Source organism: Myotis yumanensis, unplaced genomic scaffold, assembly GCF_028538775.1.
Source record: "Myotis yumanensis isolate MYYU_CA2020_CCGP unplaced genomic scaffold, mMyoYum1.0.hap1 SCAF_3, whole genome shotgun sequence".
NCBI lineage: Eukaryota > Metazoa > Chordata > Mammalia > Chiroptera > Vespertilionidae > Myotis > Myotis yumanensis.
Genome location: NW_027223754.1, coordinates 184,602,692 through 184,624,930, shown reverse-complemented (window position 1 = coordinate 184,624,930; position 22,239 = coordinate 184,602,692). Strand labels below are relative to the sequence as shown.

Sequence of the window (22,239 nt, the reverse complement as noted above, 5' to 3'; positions counted from 1 at the left end):
AATAAAGTTATCGCATAAGGTTGTTGGAGGGGTAAATGCTGTCATTCATATAAAGTTTTTAGCACAGTGCCTGACAAAAGTAAGCGCTAAGTGTTTATTATCGGGTCCTTCTTTAGGACTCAGACCCACCTAGGCCTTTTGTAAGCTGACATTTGACCCCAGGATACTATCAAAACAGTTTTCACTAGGGTTGTGGCAGCCAGTAGGTAAATCCAGTAGCCTTTTTCATTCTGTCCTTGACCGTGTGGCCACGTCCTTGAAGTTTCTTCCCTGCGTTTCCTTAATGTTACTCCCGATGGGTGATTCCCACATTCTCAGCTCCCTTCCCGGGTCATCTGGGTCTATTCTCTGCCACAGGAGCGGGCATCCTCCATCGCTTCATTTGCTTCTCCTCTTCTGTAAACATGTGTTTCCTTTGACCTGCCGCAGGTATTACCAGGCGGCTGTCTGCTACCTCAGGTCCACCTGTTTGAAACTCAGCAGTCTCCTTTCCCGTTCCGTTCCCTGTGCTGAACTCACGCTCCCTCCTGCCTTTTACCTGTATTTTCTGGCTTGGTTAGTGACCTCACTACACCCAGTTGCCCCAACCAGGATCCTTGTCTTAGAAATAGGTTATATCTTCCTTTGATTTTTTTTTTTTTTTTTTTTTTTACATATCCATTCATTCTTATCAGAGCAGCATTTCGGAACTATTTTATCAGGTTTTGTCACTAGAAAAGGGATAAGCAAGTAAATTAAAGAATGAGTGATGAGAGATAAAGATATTTTTAAAATAGGACTTCTAATTAAGATCAAAAGGATAAATGTAATTAATGAGACAGCCTCAATTTTAAATCAGAATGCTATATTTGAATATGTGAGAGAGGGGGAATTCAGGTTAGAGTGTATTAAGTGATATGGAATTCGAAAAGGGACTTCTGATGCCAGTGTGCTGGTACTAATGCCTCTTTTACCTCTTTTGTATCTGCCTTTCCAAAGTCGATTCCTTCGTCCTGCTGTTTGGCCATGGCCCTCTTTAACATTCTAGGATGACCCTCTTACTATCCAGGGTGTAAAATGCTTCTTGCCATCTGCTTCCAAATTCCATCCCAGATGACGTCGCTTCTCTCCCCAGGGTTCACAGCCTCCACTTTCCAGTACTCACACCACCAGTGCCCCAAGTTCTCTGGTGCCCACACCAGCTCCCGGGTCCCCTGCTGTCCTCCTCCTCAGCCTCCCACCTGGCTGCTTCCTCTTCCTTCCCTCTTGTTTCTGGTCCAGATCCTCAGTCTTTAGGCCTTTCAAAGAGTCCCCCCCCTCCCCGCCCCACACACAGCTTTCCTGGATTCCCCTATCAGAATGTGCTCTCACTTCCCTCTGCACTCTGCAGAGCACTGAAGCACCGCTCTTTTGCCAGGATAATCTTGTGTTAGTTACATGTACGCTTGCCTCTGAGCTCTTTTAAGAGATCATCCTCCTTGTTTTTCTTTCTTTTTTTAAAATTTATTATTTTTATTGTCTGAAGTTTTACATATGTTCCCCCCCCCCCCCCCCGTTGACCTCCCCCCGCCACTCCTGCCCCGCAGGACAAGCCCCCACCGCCCCAGTGTCTGTGTCCATTGGTTATGCTAATATGCATGCATACAAGTCCTTTGGTTGATCTCTAACCACCATCCCCCTCCCCCCCTGCCATTTGTCTCTGGATCTAAATCCTTGTTTTTCTTCCCACTCTTGGACCATGCCTCATATATAACACGTTCTCAGTACATGTTTATAGATCAGAAGTAGATTTGTTTGTTTTCCAATGAAGAACTTTTCCTCTCTTGTTCAGAGATTTAGAGCTTTCCTCGAGTGCCCCAGGTAACCTACTCTTTCTACAGAATCCTCACCTTCACACATACAGTACACGAAACATGGTGCCTATTTACACTTCATGGTACATTTATAGCTCTTGGTACTTGGTTTTTATTGTGTGCTCCCTCTTCCCTGGACATTTTTTTCTTTCTTTAGAGCTAGAATGCTTATATGACCTACAGAATCCACAGAACTTGCAGTTATGCCTACCTAATACTCGTCAATAAGAATGAGTTACTTGGGTAGAATGTTAAAGAAAATTGTGTTGGTAATTTTCTTTGAACTTAACTTTTTTTTTTTTTCCTAGAAAGGTGTTGGAATTAAATGTGGCTCCATAAATGGTTCTCCGTAGTTTTTGAAAAAAAAAATTCTAACATTTTCTTTTTTACAACCTCTAAACTTCTTAATGATCTTGTTCCATTATCTGTGAGGGACTTGACTTCGCTGCTGCTATGGAATTTGTCTCTTTTCTAAGCCTTCTTGCTTCCCCAGGCCTTCCATGTTCATTTGGGGGTGGGGAAGAAGGGGTAGACAAGGCTACTGTTCATAAAATGAGACATTTGTGTGGGGTGTGGATAGGCAGTTCACAATAGGGAAGTGATAGAAGTAACCAGGAAGGGTTGTTAAGAGAGGAAAGCCATGCCTTGGCATATGGGCCCGTTTAAAGATGCGTTTGTTAGCCCCACTCCTGCAGCGGTTTGCTCTCGCAAGCTTGGTGTGTCGAGTGTATGAACACTTCCTGCTTTTGCTTGTCTGCTCAAGGTGAAAATGGGAAGTGGATTTATAAGAGTTGTCTGGTGGTTTTGGTGAGGCTCTGTCTGCTGTGCTAGATTTCTATATCGGGAACATTGAAATGATCACAGAGCAGAGGATAAGCTTGTTCACCACATTTCCAGTGTTGGCAGCAACTTACCAGAAAAATTAGTTGATCACTTAAACATATACATGTAAACTGTTTGGTTGAGTGTGTGTGAGTGGTGTGTTGTAAAAATTGTTTTGCAAAATGAAAAAAAAAAAATTTATTCCTGTTTATAGCTTTAGCAACATTTGGGTGAGGTTTGTTGTTATATAAGCATATAATTTATTATGTATAAGCTATAGATGAGAAATATTCTATTGCTATAATTTAAAGCAGCGGTTCTCAACCTGTGGGTCGCGACCCCTTTGGGGGTCAAACGACCCTTTCACAGGGGTCGCCTAAGACCATGGGAAAACACATATATAATTACATATTGTTTTTGTGATTAATCACTATGCTTTAATTATGTTCAGTTTGTAACAATGAAAATACATCCTGCATATCAGATATTTACATTACGATTCATAACAGTAGCAAAATTACAGTTATGAAGTAGCAACGAAAATAATTTTATGGTTGGGGGTCACCACAACATGAGGAACCATGTTAAAGGGACGTGGCATTAGGAAAGTTGAGAACCAATGGTTTAAAGGTAGCGGGCATTTTTACTAAAGGTACGGAACATTTCAGTTTACTGATATTTACTAATATTTCCCAAGGAGAAATTAAAGTACTACTGAATAGTTTGCAGATTGTTTTATTTGCTGAATAGGCAAGAGGACAGGACAAGGGGTTAAAAATGAAATATGAATGGCTTACAGTTTGCTTTATTTTTGAGTGATCAGATTTACTGGTGGGGACCACATCTTGGATATCCTGAATTCTCCTGTTCATGCCAGCACTTTTTGGAATACTTAATGTTGACATAGTGAAATATTGAAACCTAAGGATCTATTTTAATAAAAGTGTAGAAATAATCATTTCCAGTCACATCAAGTTAAATGAACCACAGAAATCAGGAAGTTAAAAACAAATCAATTACCACTTGGTGGTTCTGTGTAGTGTATTGCAGTTAATCATCTTCGATTGAATTTGCAGCTCTCTGAGTTTGTTGGGAAGTAGGCCATCTCATGCCGAGATGAAATACCAAGTCATTTAAATTAGATACTGAGCATGCTCATACTTTTGGAGTACTTTAGGAGACTGCAGTGTAGTTCAGTTTTATTTTGTGGAGAGAGCAGAAAAGAGACCATGGTGTGCCCTTTTGTCATCATTCTGTTAGAGGGCATATAATTTGTCTTGGAAACCAGAAGCCTAAGATAAAAAGAAGAACGCAGGTCTTAGCAAAAGGCTGTTTGGTGAGTTGATTAGCTGTTTTGTTCTACTTTTATAATCCTTAGCAAGGCTGTGTATGTCTTTACTTAGATCTGCCGCTTGTTTTATACTGAGCTGAAGCTTTATGTAGCAAGGAACTTAGCTGAGATGAGGAGAAAATTGTTTCTGCAGTCCAGATCTTTCTTTTGAAATATTTTCAGTACATTTTTACATTTCTGAGGTGACAAGTTCATAAATTGCTATGCTGCTACCTCCGTGTTCCTCACAAATTTCATTTGTTCACTGCTGCTGAATAATGCTGGCAGAATTATGTGCTGAGGGAGTACAGGATTTGTCAGTTTGGACAGTTTAGCATTTTTGTTCTTGAGTTTTAATGAAATTATAATGTTTGCCTTTACATTTCTTTGCTAAATCTAAAAAGTAGTAGTGGTTAAGTCCTACTTAGTATAAGAGCAAGAATTCTTTAAAGAAAGTGAAAAGGGTATATTGTAGTAATAGCTACATATTGTTCAAACGGTAGCTCAAAAATAAATTGGTTTTGTAATATAATTGGTCATTTAAGATACTCTAAAGTAAAATGAGATTGACAGCATATTTGTAAAGTGTTACAATTATTCAGCATTCGTATTTATAATTTGTTCTATTTTTAGATATTGAATTAGCTTCAGAAGTGTTTAGAGCACAATAATAGTTTTGCTGTTTTGGGCTCTTACTTCCCTTGAGCTCATATTATGGTGATTACTAGGGAGATAATTTTATTTAAATGTTTTGTGATTGTTTTTATTATCTAAAATGTTCATGTTCTTCCATGAAGTTAAAGTGAGGGGAGATCTTGTGTATTTTCCCCCATATTGTATTCTCATAGTATCAAGTGATATTTAAAATCTACGTATTACTTCGTAATGAACATGATTTTTTAAATATATTTATAATGCACAAACTTGGCAACCAAATCTTCAGGGTATTCTCTTGGAAATTAAAATTGCATACTCTGCTTGAGATAAATCCTTGTGTTTTTGGAGATTTGAAGGAAGCAAAAATTAACATATTTATTTCCTTGGGGGGAAATAGTATTTGAAACAGGAAGTCAGGTAGGGAATTTGAGGTGCTTTAAAGAGTTCTAGAAAAAAATGATGTAGAGGAGTGGGAGGAATAGGAAGAGAATACTAAAAGCTCGGTGTCTTCAAATGCCAGGCAATTAATGTGATGGTTTCCTGAAATATCTTTATTTTGTGAACTGCCCCCTCTATGCCATTTTCTAGGATTGGCACATGAGAAGGAAGTGGGTGTATACTCAGTTTGTATATTCGTGAAAAGGGAGGGTTAACAGAGATGAGAACTAGGTGATAATACTCAAGAAATCTATTCCCACTTCTAAATACTGACTCATTTGTGTGACCTTGGGCAGCTTGCACACTCCGTTTACTTCTATTTTTTAATGTATTATTTTTACCATGGTAATAGGTTTATTTAAGGTTTCTAAAGTAATAAGATTATTTCTTGGACTGTTGCAAAGATTTATGAGGTGCCATAAGTTATTCACAGATAGCTGCTGTGGGGGGAAAAAAAACACAAGTATTGCTTTTACAGAATCTTATCAACTGCTTTCTTATTTTTAATTTCAAATGTGTAAATCCTCTGTGGTCTTTGAAACTAATTTAGCAGAAATACATATTTCATGTATAGTATGTAGTTAAAGTATGACAGATTTTTTTAAATCCCCCAACCCCCCCATATTTATTTTAAACTATGGATAATAATGAAATTTTCATGGCAAAATTATACTTGACATTGTTTTTCTCTTATGTATTTAGTCCCATTTACCTCTAATCAATAGATCTTCAATAGAAGCTAAATAACCAGACAGCAATTTTGTACTATAATTATATAATTTAATAAATATAGGTGCAAAGACTATATATATAACAGTATCTATATAATAGAAGCCTAAGCAACCGTTATGGCGGAATGACCAGAATGACCAGTTGCTATGATGTGCACTGACCACCGGGGGGGAGGGGGCGCAGACGCTTAACGCAGGAGCTGCCCTCTGGTGGTCAGTGCGCTCCCACAGGGGGAGTGCTGCTCAGCCAGAAGCCGGACTCACGGCTGGCAAGCGCAGCGGCAGTGGCAGGAGCTCTTCCACCTCCACGGCAGCGGTAAGGAACGAGGGGTCCCGGCCTGCGAGGGGCTGCAGGCTGGGCTGAGGGGGAGACACACACCCCTCTCCAGTGCGTGAATTTTTTGCACCGGGCCTCTAGTGTAAATATATCAAGGTGGCATGTTGTATACCTTAAATTTACCAATGTTTTATGTCCAGTGTATTCAATTAAAAAGATAAACAATGGCAGTTTGATTGTAGAAAAAATATTGAGAAATATTGGAAAAACGAAAGGAGGGGGGATATGAAAAGAAAAATTACTTATGACAAGGATTTCTTTGCCAGGTCTGTAAAAATTAAGCACACAACTGTATGTTTTGTTAATTTCCAAATCATTACGTTCATCAGCTCACTTATTTAACGTAACATTTGCCAATGAAGGAGCATTTATTTCCCAAATTTTATGAAGTTAAATAATGCTTGAAGATCCCAAGATCTTATTTCAAAATGAGATCTGTAGTCATGTAGGTTTGGGGAATAATGGGCCGTAAGGGCTTTTTGTAGTACAACTTCTTGGCCTTAAACATCTGGTTCAGAACTTTATTCTAGAACTTAGTTTTGTCTCGAATATGCTTTACTTTTGCAAAGAAAAAACAGTACATGATATTAAAATTTTATCAAATCTTTTTATTAATTCTGAATATCAACTCTTATAAAATCTGGGTAAGTGAGAAAAGAATGGTGGATTTGCTTATATTTTCCAGAAAACTGCCTCAGTTCTTTTTTCATTTACAAGAACAATCTTAGAATTACAATGTAAATGGGATATAAAGGGCATGATTAGATTTAGTGATAGTAATAGTGATATAAGCCAAAATTAACATTTTTGAAAACCCCTACTCTACAAGTGTAGGCAGTGAATAATACTATGTGAAGAATTTGGGACACGTGATTACCATGTAAAGGTTTAATAATTCTCACAAGTTTCTATTCATTCTCTTAAAGTTACTCCTAGATTACTCCTGTAGAGAAATTAATTTTTAAAATATAGTTTGTAATGGGAAATAAGTGATCACTTATTTATAATCTAGTGGACCTGAGTTCTAGTTTTTACCATTAAGTATCTTCATTTCTCTATTCTCTTTGTTTTCAATAGTGTAATCGAATGGTTTGTCCCTCCCGCTGCACAGCAGAGCCAAACACTAAACCCGAGTTCTGCAGCGGAGAAATTTGAGTTGTTTTATTTGCAGAGCGCTAAGAATAGGAAGCTGGATAGCTTGAAGCCCAAACTCCCCGATGTCTTAACAATTTGGAGCTTTTAAGGGCAAAAATCATGAGTTAAGGGGTCAGGGTTATGAGCTCTGTTGATTGGTCAGTTCCTATGCAAGCTTTAGCAATCCGATTTATTCAGCTTCTGACAACGTTCTGTTCGGGTCTATATGACTATGGCCAGGTGGTCTCTTGCTTAAAAGACTGCATTCTTCCGTTGTCTTAAGCAGAGTATACCTTCTGAAACTTGCTTTGCAGGCAGGCCCTTATGTAAACCCTTATTATATAACCTTCCAGGTGGACCTAAGACTCTTTAGAAAAGCTAATTTAATAATTTTAACTAAAAGTTATTTTCTAATATATTTAGTCTATTATGATTTGTTGTCTGTTTTCATAGTAAACAGAAATATCAATATATATATCTTCTATATTTATGAACATTGAATTTTATATAAAGAACCTAGCATGATGTATAGTCACAAAGTAGATGTTCAATGTTTGTCTCTCTCTCTTTTTTTTTTTACAAAAACTACGTTTTTTCTGTATTAAACTTTTTTTAAAGTTCTATTTGAGCCCTAGCCGGTTTGACTCGGTGGATAGAGCATTGGCCTGCGGACTGAAGGTCCCGGGTTCGATTCTGGTCAAGGGCATTGTGCCTTGGTTGCGGGCACATCCCCAGTAGGGAGTGTGCAGGAGGCAGCTGATCGATGTTTCTCTCTCATCGGTGTTTCTAACTCTCTGTCCCTCTCCCTTCCTCTCTGTAAAAACAATCAATAAAATATATTTTAAAAATAAATTTCTATTTGTAATACTAGAGTCAGAGAAGGGTGCCGATTTATAAATAATTATATACTTGGACTCTTTTTATAATAATATATTGTTTAAGCCAGAATGTATAAATGATACAGTGTTGGAAAAACTCTCAATTGCTTAGTCAACTTTCATAAATAGAGTAATGGCTAAATATCTGCATGTTCCAGCTGTTTGGGGCCTGGTTGACAAAGTGATAAGTATTTTGGCTAAAGAAATACCTCAAATTTGTTTTTATCACTATACAATTTTAAATAAATAAAATCACATTTAGTGAAATATGAGCTTTTAAATTAGTAGAATTTAGCAATGCCTAACACACAGTTGGTACTCACTAAATGTTTATTGAACTAAATATTTTTCTTTTTATGTTTTTTAATCAATATCAATGAATAAAACTATTTAAGAGCTTATTTTTTGTTTCTTTGTTCTCTACTTTTGTGAAGATTGCTGTTCTTTACAAACAAAACCCTTTCATACTCTTATTATTTAAGAAAGACACTTAAATTATTAGACTTCATTATATAACCTCCTTAAATGAGCTGATAATGTGAAATGACAAGGACATGAAAATTTGGTGGTTTGTTCAGTTTTCAGAAATTGAATGGGCACATGGGTTGGTATTGGAAAAACACCTTGAATACTATCGTTAGGCCCATGGATGCTGTACATTATCTTCTCTCCGGTACACTTCCTGTGAAACTAGCTTTTTGACAAATTCAAGGTCAGTTAGATAACTCTAAAAAAAACTACTTAATTTTAATATGAGATCTCAGGGGTATAAATGATTTAACATAGGTATCTCAAAAGTATATGCAAGGTTTCCCTTTTATCCATGGGGACTGTGTTCCATGGATGCTGGAAACCATGGATAGTACCAGATCTCATTTTTACTATCTTATCCGTACACACCTATGATTAATTTATAAATTTGGCACCATAAGAGATTAACAATAACTAATAATAAAATAGAACAACTTCAACAACATACTTCAATAACAGTTACATGAATGTAGTCTTTCTCTCAAAATATCTTATTTACTACACTCACACCTTTTAACTGAGAGGAGGCACTTTATTGCTTCTTTTTGACATATGCCAGCATCGCTGCTCTTGTGCTTTGGGTCATTATTAAGTAAAAATAAGGGTTACTTGAACACAATCACTTGGACACCTGGACAAGCAGTTCTAATAGCTTGTCTGCTAGCCAGCACACATCTTTGGGTTATTTTCTCCCAATCCAGATGAACTATGATGGAATTCCACCCACCACCCCTATCTGACCGAAAGTACATTTTGGATATAAGCAACATTTTTTCTTAAGGCTATACTTTTTCCTTAAAAATAAATCTCTGAATTTTACACTTTAAATCAATGAGAAACTATGATTTATTTACTAAAAGTGATTTGATAAGTATTTCAGGAACATATCTTTCCTTTGAGGACAAGTTGCTTATGGCAAGAAAGGGAGAGAATTGCAGCAGATAACAGCTCACCAGCAAAATCCATCTGGGGTATGGATAACTTAATCTTAGGAACTGGTGTAGAAATCATTCTATATAAACAAGTAGAAATTATAGGGCAGAGGATGTGAACATTGGGAAACTTAATCAGCGTATCTGTTTCCTGGTTGGTCAGAGACCTCATTTTCACTCCTTTTCCTCACTTCCCTAAAGAGTTTATAAGGAAGCAGGAATTTTTCTTATAATCAAAGAATTGATCTGTTTATAGATTTTAACAATGATATTTGATAGTTATTGATGCAATTCTAGACATTAACATGAAGCTTAGCACATTTTGCTTGTTTTTTAAAAGCGCTCATGGAGGAAGATTACATTGTGTACTTTTTCTCTTTAATACTTAAAAATTATAAAATAATATTGTAAAAATATTACAGGTACACAAAGGATATGAGTGGGATGCCCATATATATCCACTACCTAGCATATGACAAAACAAATACTTGAACTTCATAAGACTCAGTTATTACTGTATTGCACATTTCAGTTATTTTTAGGTAGCTGAGGAGTGATTTAACATTAAATGCCAAATTCCTCCTCTACTGTTGTAGTTATAGCATATATTTTTAAGTAATTTTAAGAGAAAACAATACATTCGGGGGGTTTTCCTCCTACAAACTAATTTTTGTTATAACAAATTTGAATCTAGGTAATGTTTTCTTCTGTTAAAAAACATGATCTTCATGTGCTTGTAGTGGCCCTGCCACCTCTGGCCCATGATCTCCGTTCCCAGGTTTGACTGACAGGCATCTTTCCTGTGCCACCCCAACTTCACCACACATGTGCACATCTGCCTTTGTCTCCCTTCCCCCAGAGGTTTGCAGGGAATGGGCCGGTGTTTCCCTGGGGAATGTAAAGTTTCAGCTTCCTGGTGAAGCTGCCCAAATGGCTATGCTATAACCTCTGGCCTTCCTCTTGCTCCTTTTCTATTATTAATAACTAGCTAATTACAACGGTATCAGTAACATCTCAAATGACAACTCATAAATGGGTGAATAAAATGCAGTATATTCATACAATGCAATGTTGCATGGTGACAAGAAGAAACGAAGTGTTCATACGTGCTACACCATGAATGAACCCAGAAAACATGTTAAGTAAAAGAAACATTCATAAAGGACCACATATTGTATGATTCCACTTGTATTAAATGCCCAGAATAGGCAAATCCATAGAGGCAGAAGATACATTCATTGAGGATGCCGGGGGGCTGAGGGGATGTGTGATGAGGAGTGACTGCTTATCGGATGCAGGTTTTCTTTTGAGTTATGAAAATGTTCTAAATTTGATTGTGGTAATGATTGTACAATTTTTATGAATATATTAAAAACCATTGAATTGTATACTTTAATGCTGAATTCTATGGTATCTGAATCCAAAAAAGCTATTATTTTTTAAAAAGTAATACTAGATCATTATGAAGAAATTGGAAAATACAGAAAACTATAAATAAGGCAACAGAAACTACTAGTAATTTCACCTACCAGAGAAACTAAGAATATTTTTTGCATGTTGCCTTTTTCTTCATTATGTATACCTCATGAATACATATTTTATCCTTTAATTGGAGTCATATGAATATACAATATTATAATTCTACCTTTTCACCTAACAACTTATTTTAAGCATTTTCAGAAAAATTCAAGAATAAAGTTTATTGTAAAAAGTTATGCATGCTTATTGTTTTATTAAAAAATTAACAGGTAAAAATGATAAAATAAAAATCATTCATGATCTTACTGTTTTAATATTGATATTTTGATAGGTCTTGATTTTTGTGCTTAGCTTTAAGCTGTTGCTGTTGAATAATAATAGCTGTCTTGAGTTCAAATGACTTTCATATCTAATTTACGTATTTGTTTATTTTTTTCTAATTTTCTAATGTCTATTAGCTTAGTCTGTCTTTGGATCACTTTTTCATTTTACTGTAGAACACCAGAATTACTGAGTAGTGAAGTAGAGAAAGTAATTGAAATTGTTATGTTGAGTTTGAAAAAATAGAAATTAGTAATTTCATGCTTTTTTTGCTATTATTGTAAAGGTTATAAAGATTTTAAATAGAGGGCAGCTCTATTTACCAACCAAAGTAAAAAGAACAAATTCAAGTTTGGTTTTAATAAAGATATAAAGCATCTGTTAAAATGTTAATTTTAAGTAAATGTGTTAATAAGTGGCTTTTTGAAAAATTAATCTGTGCTCCCATGTTTAGTTTTAATCTTAAATATTTATGACTTGAAATATTACATGACCAACATGTTCATAAATTCACCAAATATTACATATACTTATGTTAAAGGTTATTGAGGATCTGTTATCTCAAATCATCCTCACAGTATTCTATGGGAAAGGTATTAGTTTTAGAAATAAGAAAATATTTTTTTGAGAGTGGTTCTTTGTTTTAAGTTCATAGAGCTTAGCTTGTAAGTAGCAGAACCAGGATTTAAACCCAGATCTGTGTAATTCCCAAATTCTTCATGTCTAACCTGAAGAACTCTATGTGTTTTTAATATTTTATTCCCTGTGCTAGATTCTGGTGAGCCTCAGACAGTTTTAATCCAGCCAGTAGAGGGGAATATAGCCTAAAAAGAGGTAATTACTATTAAATAATTAAATATACATGGGACCATTTACCAGACCCAGGTGCCTAAATCTCCAAAGAAGGGTCACATCCCTCGGGGGCATGCTAAGGACAAGGAAAGGAGTGTACAGTGTGAGGGGGCGGAGCTCCTCCTTCCCAAGGAGCCGAGCGTGTGGGCGGCTTCCCCAAGCAGATGATGTCTGTGTTGGGTTTGGAAGGATGACTAAGAATTTGCTAAGCAGGGGTGGATAGCACTCCCAACCGTGAACAGTGAGACCTAAGGCTTATAGATCTCTTCAAGGAACAGTTACTTAAGTGCTGCTCAAGTATTGGGTGTGAGGTGCTTGGGGACAGGGGCCTTAGGCAAATAATGAAGACAAATCAGAGTAGCATTGAGTGCTGACTACTCACTACAATTGGGTTATTTTTGAGATGAGAAATTTAGGATATAAACAGGTTTAACTGGGAGTAAATAGGTTTGGGTATTTTGAATCTTAAATATGGATAGGATATTCCTTTTGTTGAGATAGCAGAAATTAGATCTTTAGGATCCTGCAGAGCAAGAAAAAAATATTAGGGCCAGATGCAGATTAGAATGTATAGGTGTGATTAAAACACCAATATTGTTTTTGAATAATAACGAGCCACTAAATGAGGAGTGAATTAAATTACTTAAGAATAGTAGGTGTAAAGAGCATCAAAGATAGAACCTTAAGGGAAATCCAATGGCTAGGTGATGGGCAGAGGAAACCTAGAAGAAATGGTTAGCATCAGAGAACCGGGGTTAGATTAGGAAAACCAAGAGAGAGGAGCAGGAGCATAACTGTACATACACATCAGTCCTGTGGATGAGGACTAAGAAGCATCCTTTGACATTTGTCCATTAGGAAGACATCAGTAACCATGAGTGTGGAGGATAGAAATAATTTCACAGTGAGCAGAGGAGTGATTGGGGGTGGGAAGGAGTGTAGTACCACCAACCAGTGGGAGCTAGTCTTTGGACCAAGAAAGAAAAGAGAAATGAATTGACAAGATGCATCAAAGAATGGGAATAAATAAATTTTTTTCAGCTGGTAAGTAGGAGCTCAGTACAGCAGAGATTGACATTGCAAGAAAGGAAGAACCAATTGTTAGAACAGGGTCCCAGAGAAATTGGGAAGGCAGATCAGAGATACAGAACGGAGGGGAGGCATCTCCACTTGAAGGAAGAAATAAGAATGGGCTTAACTTCTGTTAAGATTTGAGCTGTAGGGCAACAAAAGTTTACTTGGGGGCACTGGAGGGATTGGGTAGGTGGCTTAAGGAGGGTTAAAAATTTTAGAATAGCTGCCAAAGGGAGAATGAAAGCAAATTAAAAAGTTGCCTGCCAAGTGGTATTAAGAACTCATCTGAAGCTGAAAACCAGGAATTGTTTATGCTGACTTTCATTTAAAAGCCAGTGTATTTTTTCTCCTCCTCCTCCTCCTCCTCTTCCTCCCTCCTCTTCCCCCCTCCTCTTCCCCCCTCCTCCTCCTTCTCCTTCTCCCTCCCGGTAGATGCTGGCTTTCATTTAAAAGCCAGTGTATTTTTCTTCTTTTTTTGTTTTGTTTTTGTCTTGTAGAAATTGTTTGGTTACTAAAAACTATTTTTTCTTTTGCAATACTTGGAATCCCTGTCAGTTTAAGCTTGTTTAGGTTAGTCAGAAAATTTTTGTGTGAAATATAAAACTATGTTATGAATTATAGATAATACAGAAGCTATAACAGAATCCAGATATTGAGTAACTATTTATTGTTTAGTGCTCTCTCACATGCAGAGATGGCCAGGGTAATAGGGACTCTGACATGTCAACAACTGAAATTTTAGCCACATGTGTGGGTTGCACATAAGGAGTTAAGATAACAACATCCACCCAACCCTACTTCAAATTACATTTAAAATTTTGTAAAGCATTTTTGTATTTGAAACCATATATCCATATTCTTCTGAAAAAATGTCCTAAGTCATATAAAGGACAAATCCGAATCCCTGAGACCCACTCTAAAATTTATTTAGCAATTTTAAAGAACTCAAATTATCTAACAAGTTTAAAGACGTCTGTTCTGACCAATTGGTACTGAAGAACCAAGTTCATCTAGTAGATCTCATTATAGCTCAAAGTGTTGGGTTTGGGTTTCTGTCTAAATTTGTATCTCCAAAGATAAAATGGTAATTTTAACAGTTAGTCCCCATCTTTTATATAAGTAAGATGTACTCGAAAAGGTTGTGTAATTTTGAGTTTAGTATTCTTAGATTTATTTATATTGCTTTCTTATAGAAATCTTCTCAGCAAAAGGTAAAACAACATGATCTACTACTCTAAGCCAGTATATATATTTTTAAATCCTCACCTGAGGATATTTTTTTTTTTAGAGAGGCTGGGGGGGAGAAACATTGATGTGAGAGAGAGACACATCTATTGGTGGCCTCCTGCTTGCAACCGAGGCACGAGCCCTTAACCAGGAATCAAACCCGTGACCCTTCAATCCACAGGCCAACACTCTAACCGCTGAGCGAACTGGCCAGGGCCAGTAGTCTATTTTTTATTGTAGTCCAACCTATCTCAAAAAAGAGATGGGCCCTCGCTGGTTTGGCTCAGTGGATAGAACATCAGCCTACGGACTCAAGGGTCCCGGGTTTTATTCCAGTCAAGGGCACATACCCAGGTTTCCGACTCAATCCCCAGTAGAGGGTGTGTGGGAGGCGGCCAATCAGTGATTCTCATCATTGATATTTCTATCTCTCTCTCTCCCTCTCCCTTTCTCTCTGAAATCAATAAAAATACATTTTTTTAAAAAGAGAGAGATGGGATCTGTGTGAGTTTTCCAATTATTTGTGCAATAAATATTCTACCCTGTGCTCCATAAACATCTCTATAACAAGCCCTGTTCTAAAACGCTGAAGAGATGATGGTAAACGAGAGGATAAGGCATTTGGAATACAATGTACTTCTGGAAAGGGCAAGAGAGCTTGACTGAAGTGGTAGATTGCCCAGAATTGCAGAGTATGTTTAGGCACCAAAGGGTTCCTGGAAAGGCTACACATGTATAGGATGAACTATATGATATGTGAAGAGGCTGGCGTAAGGCACATTAGTGCTCAAACGTTTTAGTTGTGCTGGTTGATGCTGTTGCTGTCACACCTATTGCAGAAAATGGTGGGGACTGGAATCAGAATCTTGGAGAAATGCCTGTGCTTAAGGGACATGAGTAACAGTGTAGCTCATGAGGAACGTCAGAAAATTAGTACAGAGAACTCGGGTCTGAACTCAGGAGAATTCAGTGTTGTGGAAGCCAAGGATGTAAAGATTTCCAGTTGTCAAAAGCTGGGTAGACATCGAAGGGATGAGAAAGAAACAGAGACCATTGATGTAGCAATTACGAGACTATCGATTGCCCTTTGAGGAAGCAGTTTTAGTGGCATGAGTGGTGCAGACTTCTAGAGAGGTTTGGCAGAAGTAGGAAGATGCAAGAACTGAGTGCTTTTTACATTTGAAATAAAAAAAAACTTGGGAATACCAGTGATTTAAAAATAACAACAACCAAATATTTAATCTATTTATCAAGAATACTAAGGGATGAGGATTTGAGTGTTAAACCCCAAAACATGTTTTATTCTCATTCGGGAAAGGAACCTTAATTTTTTAAATTAAATACATTTTGTCATGTAACATTGGGGAAGTTTAAGATGTACTTATATAATTGGTTTCGGTGGTTATGAAAGTGAGGAGGCATTTAAAAATGGGGACAGTAGAAACACTTTTATTTCTGGTTGGGTCAAACACCCTATAAAATAGCAGTAAATACATACTCTTGCTAAAGGTTTTTCTTCTCAAAATAATTCACACAAGGAGAAAGTGAAAAAAGCTCTTTAATTGATTTTTTACCCTTGGTTGAATGCTTCTTTCACATCGACTCTTTGAATGCAGTTATAATTCCTGTTGAAAATAGAGAAGTTAATTCCCTCTAAATTGTTATTAGCCACATCTCCAAATAAAATAGCCAATACCCCTTGAGAAAACGTCTCCGTTAACTAGCTTGCACTCTGTGTCATTAAGCTTGACTGAGGTATGAAAATGAACATGGATATTTGCCAAAGCCCTGATAGTGGGCAGCTGTGTCCTTTACATGGCTCATATTTTAAATAGTACAACCCTAAAGCCAAAATGTGGTCAGAATTTATAATGAGCATGTTAAAAGCTCTGTGGTACCTTCATTTCTTTCACCATTTCTCCATAATTTGGTGACATTTGGGTTGTTCAGTTTTATGTGCTGCTTTTAAAGGGAGAAAAAGCCAAAGACTCAAGTAGTTTGCTATTGGTTCCACTTTTGTTGAGTTAGATGGTGTCGATTTATTCTCTAGTAAGTTTTGTAAATCTGAACACACACACACACAAAAACCCATACTGCCCTGATTAAAAATGTCTTTACTCAACAGTAAGAAAACAAACAACCCAATTAAAATGATGAGCAAAAGATTTAACCAGACACCTCACCAAAGAAAACATACAGATGGCTGATAAGCATATTAAAAGATGCTCAGCATATTCATCATTGGGAAACTACAAATTAACAATGAAATACCGCTACACACATTGGAATGGCTAAAATCCAAACAACTGGCCATACCGTTTGCTGGCAATATTGTGGAGCAACAAGAACCCACACGCATTGCTGGTGGGAATACAAAATTGGTAGGTCACTTGGCAGTCTCTTAAAAAGCTAAGCCTTGTTTTACCGTACCACCCTGCAATCAGGATCCTTGGTAGGTACTCAAATGAGTTAACAACTTACGTCCACACAGAAACCTGCACATGAATGTTTGTAGCAACTTGATTCACAGTGGCCAGAACTAGCAGCAGCCAAGATGCTATCCTTTACTAGGTGGCTGGATAAACAAACGGTGGCACATCCACATAATGGAATATTATTCAGCAGGAAAAAGAAATGGCCAGGTCACAAAGAAATACAGGTGGGTATTAAATGCACATTGCTAAAGGAAAGAAGCCAGTCTAAAAAGTCTGCCTTGTGTAGGATTCCCACAGACATTCTGGAATAGCAAACTATAGAGACAGTAAAAGGCTCAGGGGATTGGGGGGAGGGAAGAAGGGTTGAACAGTGAAGCATGGGGGACTTTCGGGTGGTGAAACTGTTCTGTGTGATACTGTATTTGTGGTTACATGACACTACGTATTTGTCAAAACCCAGTGAACTTTACAACAAAAGGAGTGAAACCCCTATGCAAATGTAAAAAATCATTTAGGGCCCAGCCAGTGTGGTTCAGTGGTTGAGCATCAACCCATGAACCAAGAGGTCACTGGTTTAATTCCCAATCAGAGCACATGCCTGGGTTTCGGGCTTGATCCCCAGTAGGGGGCGTACAGAGATGGTGTTTCTATCTATTCCTCTCTTTCTCTCTTTCTAAAAATCAGTAAAAATATATTTAAAATAAATAAATAAAATAAAAAATCATTTAGGAAATCGAGGGATCCCAGGATGGAATTCAGACTGTGACAAAAGACTCTTCTACAGATTTATGGTACAACCTTACGTGAAGACATGGGCAACAAGGTGCTGACCTAAGTAACTTTGGAACTGAGCTAAATTCAGTCTAAAGACATTGTACGTAAACACTTGAATTAAAAAGCAAGGAACCTCTGAGAAACTGTCACAGCCGAGGAGAGTCCTAGCCTAATTTTGATTCCTGCATCTGAAATGTTGCTGAGGGCCTTCACCCCACAAGCATTGGTAAACGTTTGCTTGCTTTTTTTTCCTTCTGGGGTTCTATTCTAAGCTATTGACACACTGTGCTTCTGACAAATGAGTACACAGGTCATACAAATGACACCACAACTGCCACCTGGTGGACAGCGATCATAAAATGCGACGGGATGTGAGAAGCCTCCCAGTTTCAGAGCTGTTCAAGTATGATTTAAAAGGTGCTTCTGAGCCCTGACTGGTTTGGCCTAGTGGATAGAGTGTCGGCCTGCGGACTGAGGGGTCCCAGGTTCGATTCCGGTCAAGGGCATGTACCTTGGTTGCGGGCACATCCCCAGTGGGAGGTGTGCAGGAGGCAGCTGGTCAATGTTTCTAACTCTCTATCCCTCTCCCTTCTTCTCTGTAAAAAAAATAAATAAAATAAAAGGTGCTTCTGAGAAGAAATGAAACAGGACACACTCCAAGCCTGTTCATATAATTGTTTTGATTGGGAGATGGCAGCATGCTACTACTTTCGTACACCAACCACTCATCTGAGAGTCAGTTTGCAGCCATAATTGTTTACTTTGTTAGATTTAAAAGTCGCTTTTTTTAAATGTAAGATTTAATTTGGCATGTTTCAGAGCATGGTACCCATGTCACTGGTCATATGAAATGTTTTTAGTTATGTTGGAAGCTGAGATAAGCCAGTTTGGGCCTTCGCCTTTGTGACCCATATTTTCCTTCCACACAGCCTTGCTACCAGATAGCACGAAAGCAAGTCCAAGACTGAACTCTGCCACACACACACACTCTATTAGTAAGTGGGTACAGGAACAGTCACTTAACCTATTTCTGTAAGAATAGTAAAGTCCCTCCCTGCTTCGTGTCTTTTTTCGCCATCCTAGTAAGCACCTTACATGAAATATTCTGACAGGGCGATCAGCTGGCGTAATCGGTTCAGGCAGCAGAAGCCTCACTGAGAGGAACAAAGAACCAAATGAAATTCTATTCCGAGCCTCTATTCCAAAGGTGTTTGGCTGCTGGGGTAGCCACATTTTTGTCTTCTAGCCATCCACATACTGTGAATCCCCCTCATTTCAACATAAAAAAATATATATTTCCAACGTCCTTGAAGCTAATGAGCCTCTGATACAGTTTAGTGATATTCAGAGTGCTCGTGTGATGGTCTTAGGTGCCCTGAATGGGGATAGCTGATAGGGAATTTAATATATTAACCAACTATCTCGCTCCACTCTTTATAGTGAAGGATTTTAACGTTAATGACAGTGTAACACGGTGGTATATGAATAAAATTTTCTCATTTTAATGTTCATTATGTTAGGAAAATATAGCTAGTAGATAAAAACTGCGATTTTATAAAGAATTTGTTGCAGATAACCTGAAATGCTATTCAGTTTTAGAGAGTTTTATATAATTTTCCTAAATAAATAGTACTGACATGGAATTATAGGCAGTTTACCTCAGTGGCGGTTTCCACTTAAAGCATTTGCAGGAATTATCAGCCAGTGTTCTAATACAGTAAAGTTAACATGGTTATACTTCAAAAGAGTATGACTTCAAATACATATGTACATTTTAAAAGAATTCATGTCGTTAACTAATAAAATATCTATGCTTCATATTTTATAAATGTATTAGAATCTGTCAGAAATGAAGTTATCTCTCTTTTAGCCCCAGTGTTGTAGCAGTTTTAGAACAATAAGTGACAGACACCCATGAAAAAGGTTTTTGCATTCCCTTTTTAAAAATATATATATATATTTTTTATTATTATTTATTTCAGAGGGGAAGGGAGAGGGAGAGAGAGAAACATCATTGATGAGAGAATCATCGATGGGCTGCCTCCTGTATGCCCCCCACTTGGGATCAAGCCCGCAACCCAGGCATGTGCCCTGTCTGGGAATCGAACCATGACCTCCTGGTTCATAGGTCAATGCTCAACCACTGAGCCATGCCAGCTGGGCTTCATTCCCTTTATTCCACACTCTGAAGTGCCTCGCAGTACCTGACTATTGCCTGTACTGCTGATTCCAGTATATTTCCCTAAAGATGAGGATCTCAATATCTAAATACTCAGGGGCCCCAGAACTGCTTGCGTCTGCTCCATCTTTGCAGCGACACGATGCTGCCCGAGCCCCAGCCAGCTTCCATACCACAGGGGAGAATGTACAGCTCCTTTTCATTACTTTGCTTGGGGCAGAAATTCTGGGACATTGCAAGAACTGGGTTACCACATCTAAAAATTTGCAAACAAGTAAAATTTCTAGACAAAGATGGAGTTTTAATTACGGGGTTTTAATATAAAATTTAACGCAAAATTAAATTGAATACAAAATTGCACACATTAGTTGTTCTTTTTCCCTTGTTACCTTATACCATACTAGGGGCCCAGCGCACAAATTCGTGTGGGGCCAGTGCCGTCAGCGGGTGCTAGTGGCAGCTGCTGCCCTAATCGCCCCTCAGGACCAGGGGGGAGGTGGAGAAGCCCTCAAGGGCAATTGGAGCCGGCAGCAGCCGCTCACACCTGCTGATGGCACTGAGTGATCGGGGCCGGCAGCAGGAACAAGCACCTGGTGGGACGATGGTGCATAGGAGCAAAGAATTTTCAGTAACCACCAGAGGCTCGCCCCGATGACAGCAACTGGCGCCCTGCCTTGGTCTGGTGCCCCCACCCACCTGCTCCACCATCCCGCTGCAGCTGATGCCTGCCATATTCCCTGTGTGCTTCCTAGCGACTGGTTGTTTGGTTGTTCCACCATTTGCATATTAGGCTTTTATATATATACTAGAGGCCCAGCACTCGAAATTGCGCGAGACCCAGACCCCCTGCGCCTCAGGACCTTAGACTCCCTCCCACCGACGTGAACCCATCAGTGCACCTCCTGGTGAGTCTGGTCGTTGGTCATTACGGCGTTACAGCCTTATGGCCACAGGCCTTTTATAATATAGATAGATGGTCTGCCTTCTGGGAAGGACCACTCTGAGACTCGTAGAACCTCACTTTAAAACAGCAGCAGTAGTAAACAATCTGTTTATGTCATCTTTTTTGTGAGAAGCCAAAACAGCCTTATACAGTGATGTCAGAGGGTCCTAAATGACCAAGGAATTTCCCCCAGGATCTCCATAACATTAAAGAACTAGGGTCTTTCATTGTCATTTAGGTCAGAATGCTCCTTAACTCATCGGTCTCCTGAACAAGCTGGGTGGGCAACTCCATTTGTAGTGTAGGAATTAATCTGAGTTTCAGTACAAAAGCTCACATTTAAAATCTTAGAATGCTGGGTATAATGAAGAAGATCCCCATTTATGTCCAACCAAAGAAAGAATTATAGAATAGTCTACTGTATAGAAGACTAATACTACTACTGACCAGGGTTGGTTAAACTTCAAAGCACATCTTTATATATTTGCATATTTCATATTATAGCTTCATCAGTTATTTTTTTGCTGTAAAATTCATAGTATAAAATTAGCTTTTGTAGCCCAGCTGGAGTGGCTTAGTTGGTTGAGCATCGTCCTGAGCACCAAAGGTTTGGTTCCATTCCAGGTCAGGACACATGCCTGGGTTGCAGGTTTGATCCCTAGTCAGGGAGTGTAAGGAAGGCAACCAATCGATGTTACTCTCTAACATGGATGTCTCTGTCTCAGCATGTCCTCGAGTGAGGTTTAAAAAAAATTAGCCGTTGTAAGGTACAGTTTAGTGGCATTTAGTGCTCTAACGGTGATGGGCAACTACCACCTCTTCTAGTTACAAAACATTTTCATCACCCCAAATGTAAATCGTGTGCCCATTAAGCAGTCACCCCACATATCTCCTTTCCCCACAACCACTAGTCTGGTTCCTGTCTGTATGGATTTATATATTCTGGGTATTTCTTATAAGTGGAATCATGCAAGCTGTGGCCTTTGTGTCTGCCTTCTTTCACTTCATATAATGAGTGGTTTTCAGGTTCATGCATGTTGTAGCATGGTACAGTACTTCATTCTTTTCACACTCATGCCAACACTAAATATTTATGCTGGAATTCTGGATGGGATCTGGGGCTTCCAGATTAAATATTAAACAATCAGGAATTTTTATTATTGTTGTTAGTAAACAGTAGAATATATTGTTTTATGAAACCTTTCAAAGGCAGCTGTGAAACTGATCCATTTATTCCTTTCTTGTTTTGTCTTTTATTTCTAATATGTAAGTAATACTTTTTTTTTTTTTAATCCTCACCCAAGGATATTTTCCGATTGATTTTTATTTTTTA

General features: G+C 38.1%; 1 protein-coding gene across 14 annotated transcripts in view; it reads left to right on the top strand.

Annotated features, from left to right (window-relative positions):
- Nucleotides 1–22,239, top strand: part of PLEKHA5 (pleckstrin homology domain containing A5) — a 218,561-nt gene that overhangs the window by 77,179 nt on the left and 119,143 nt on the right. The window contains exon 1 of one of the 14 annotated variants that reach the window (XM_070410621.1): nt 3,972–3,990. The exons of the other annotated variants lie outside the window; for them this stretch is intronic. The gene's annotated coding sequence lies outside the window, so the exon portion shown is untranslated. Of the gene's footprint in view, nt 1–3,971; nt 3,991–22,239 lie in introns of those variants that run through there. 14 annotated transcript variants of the gene reach the window in all.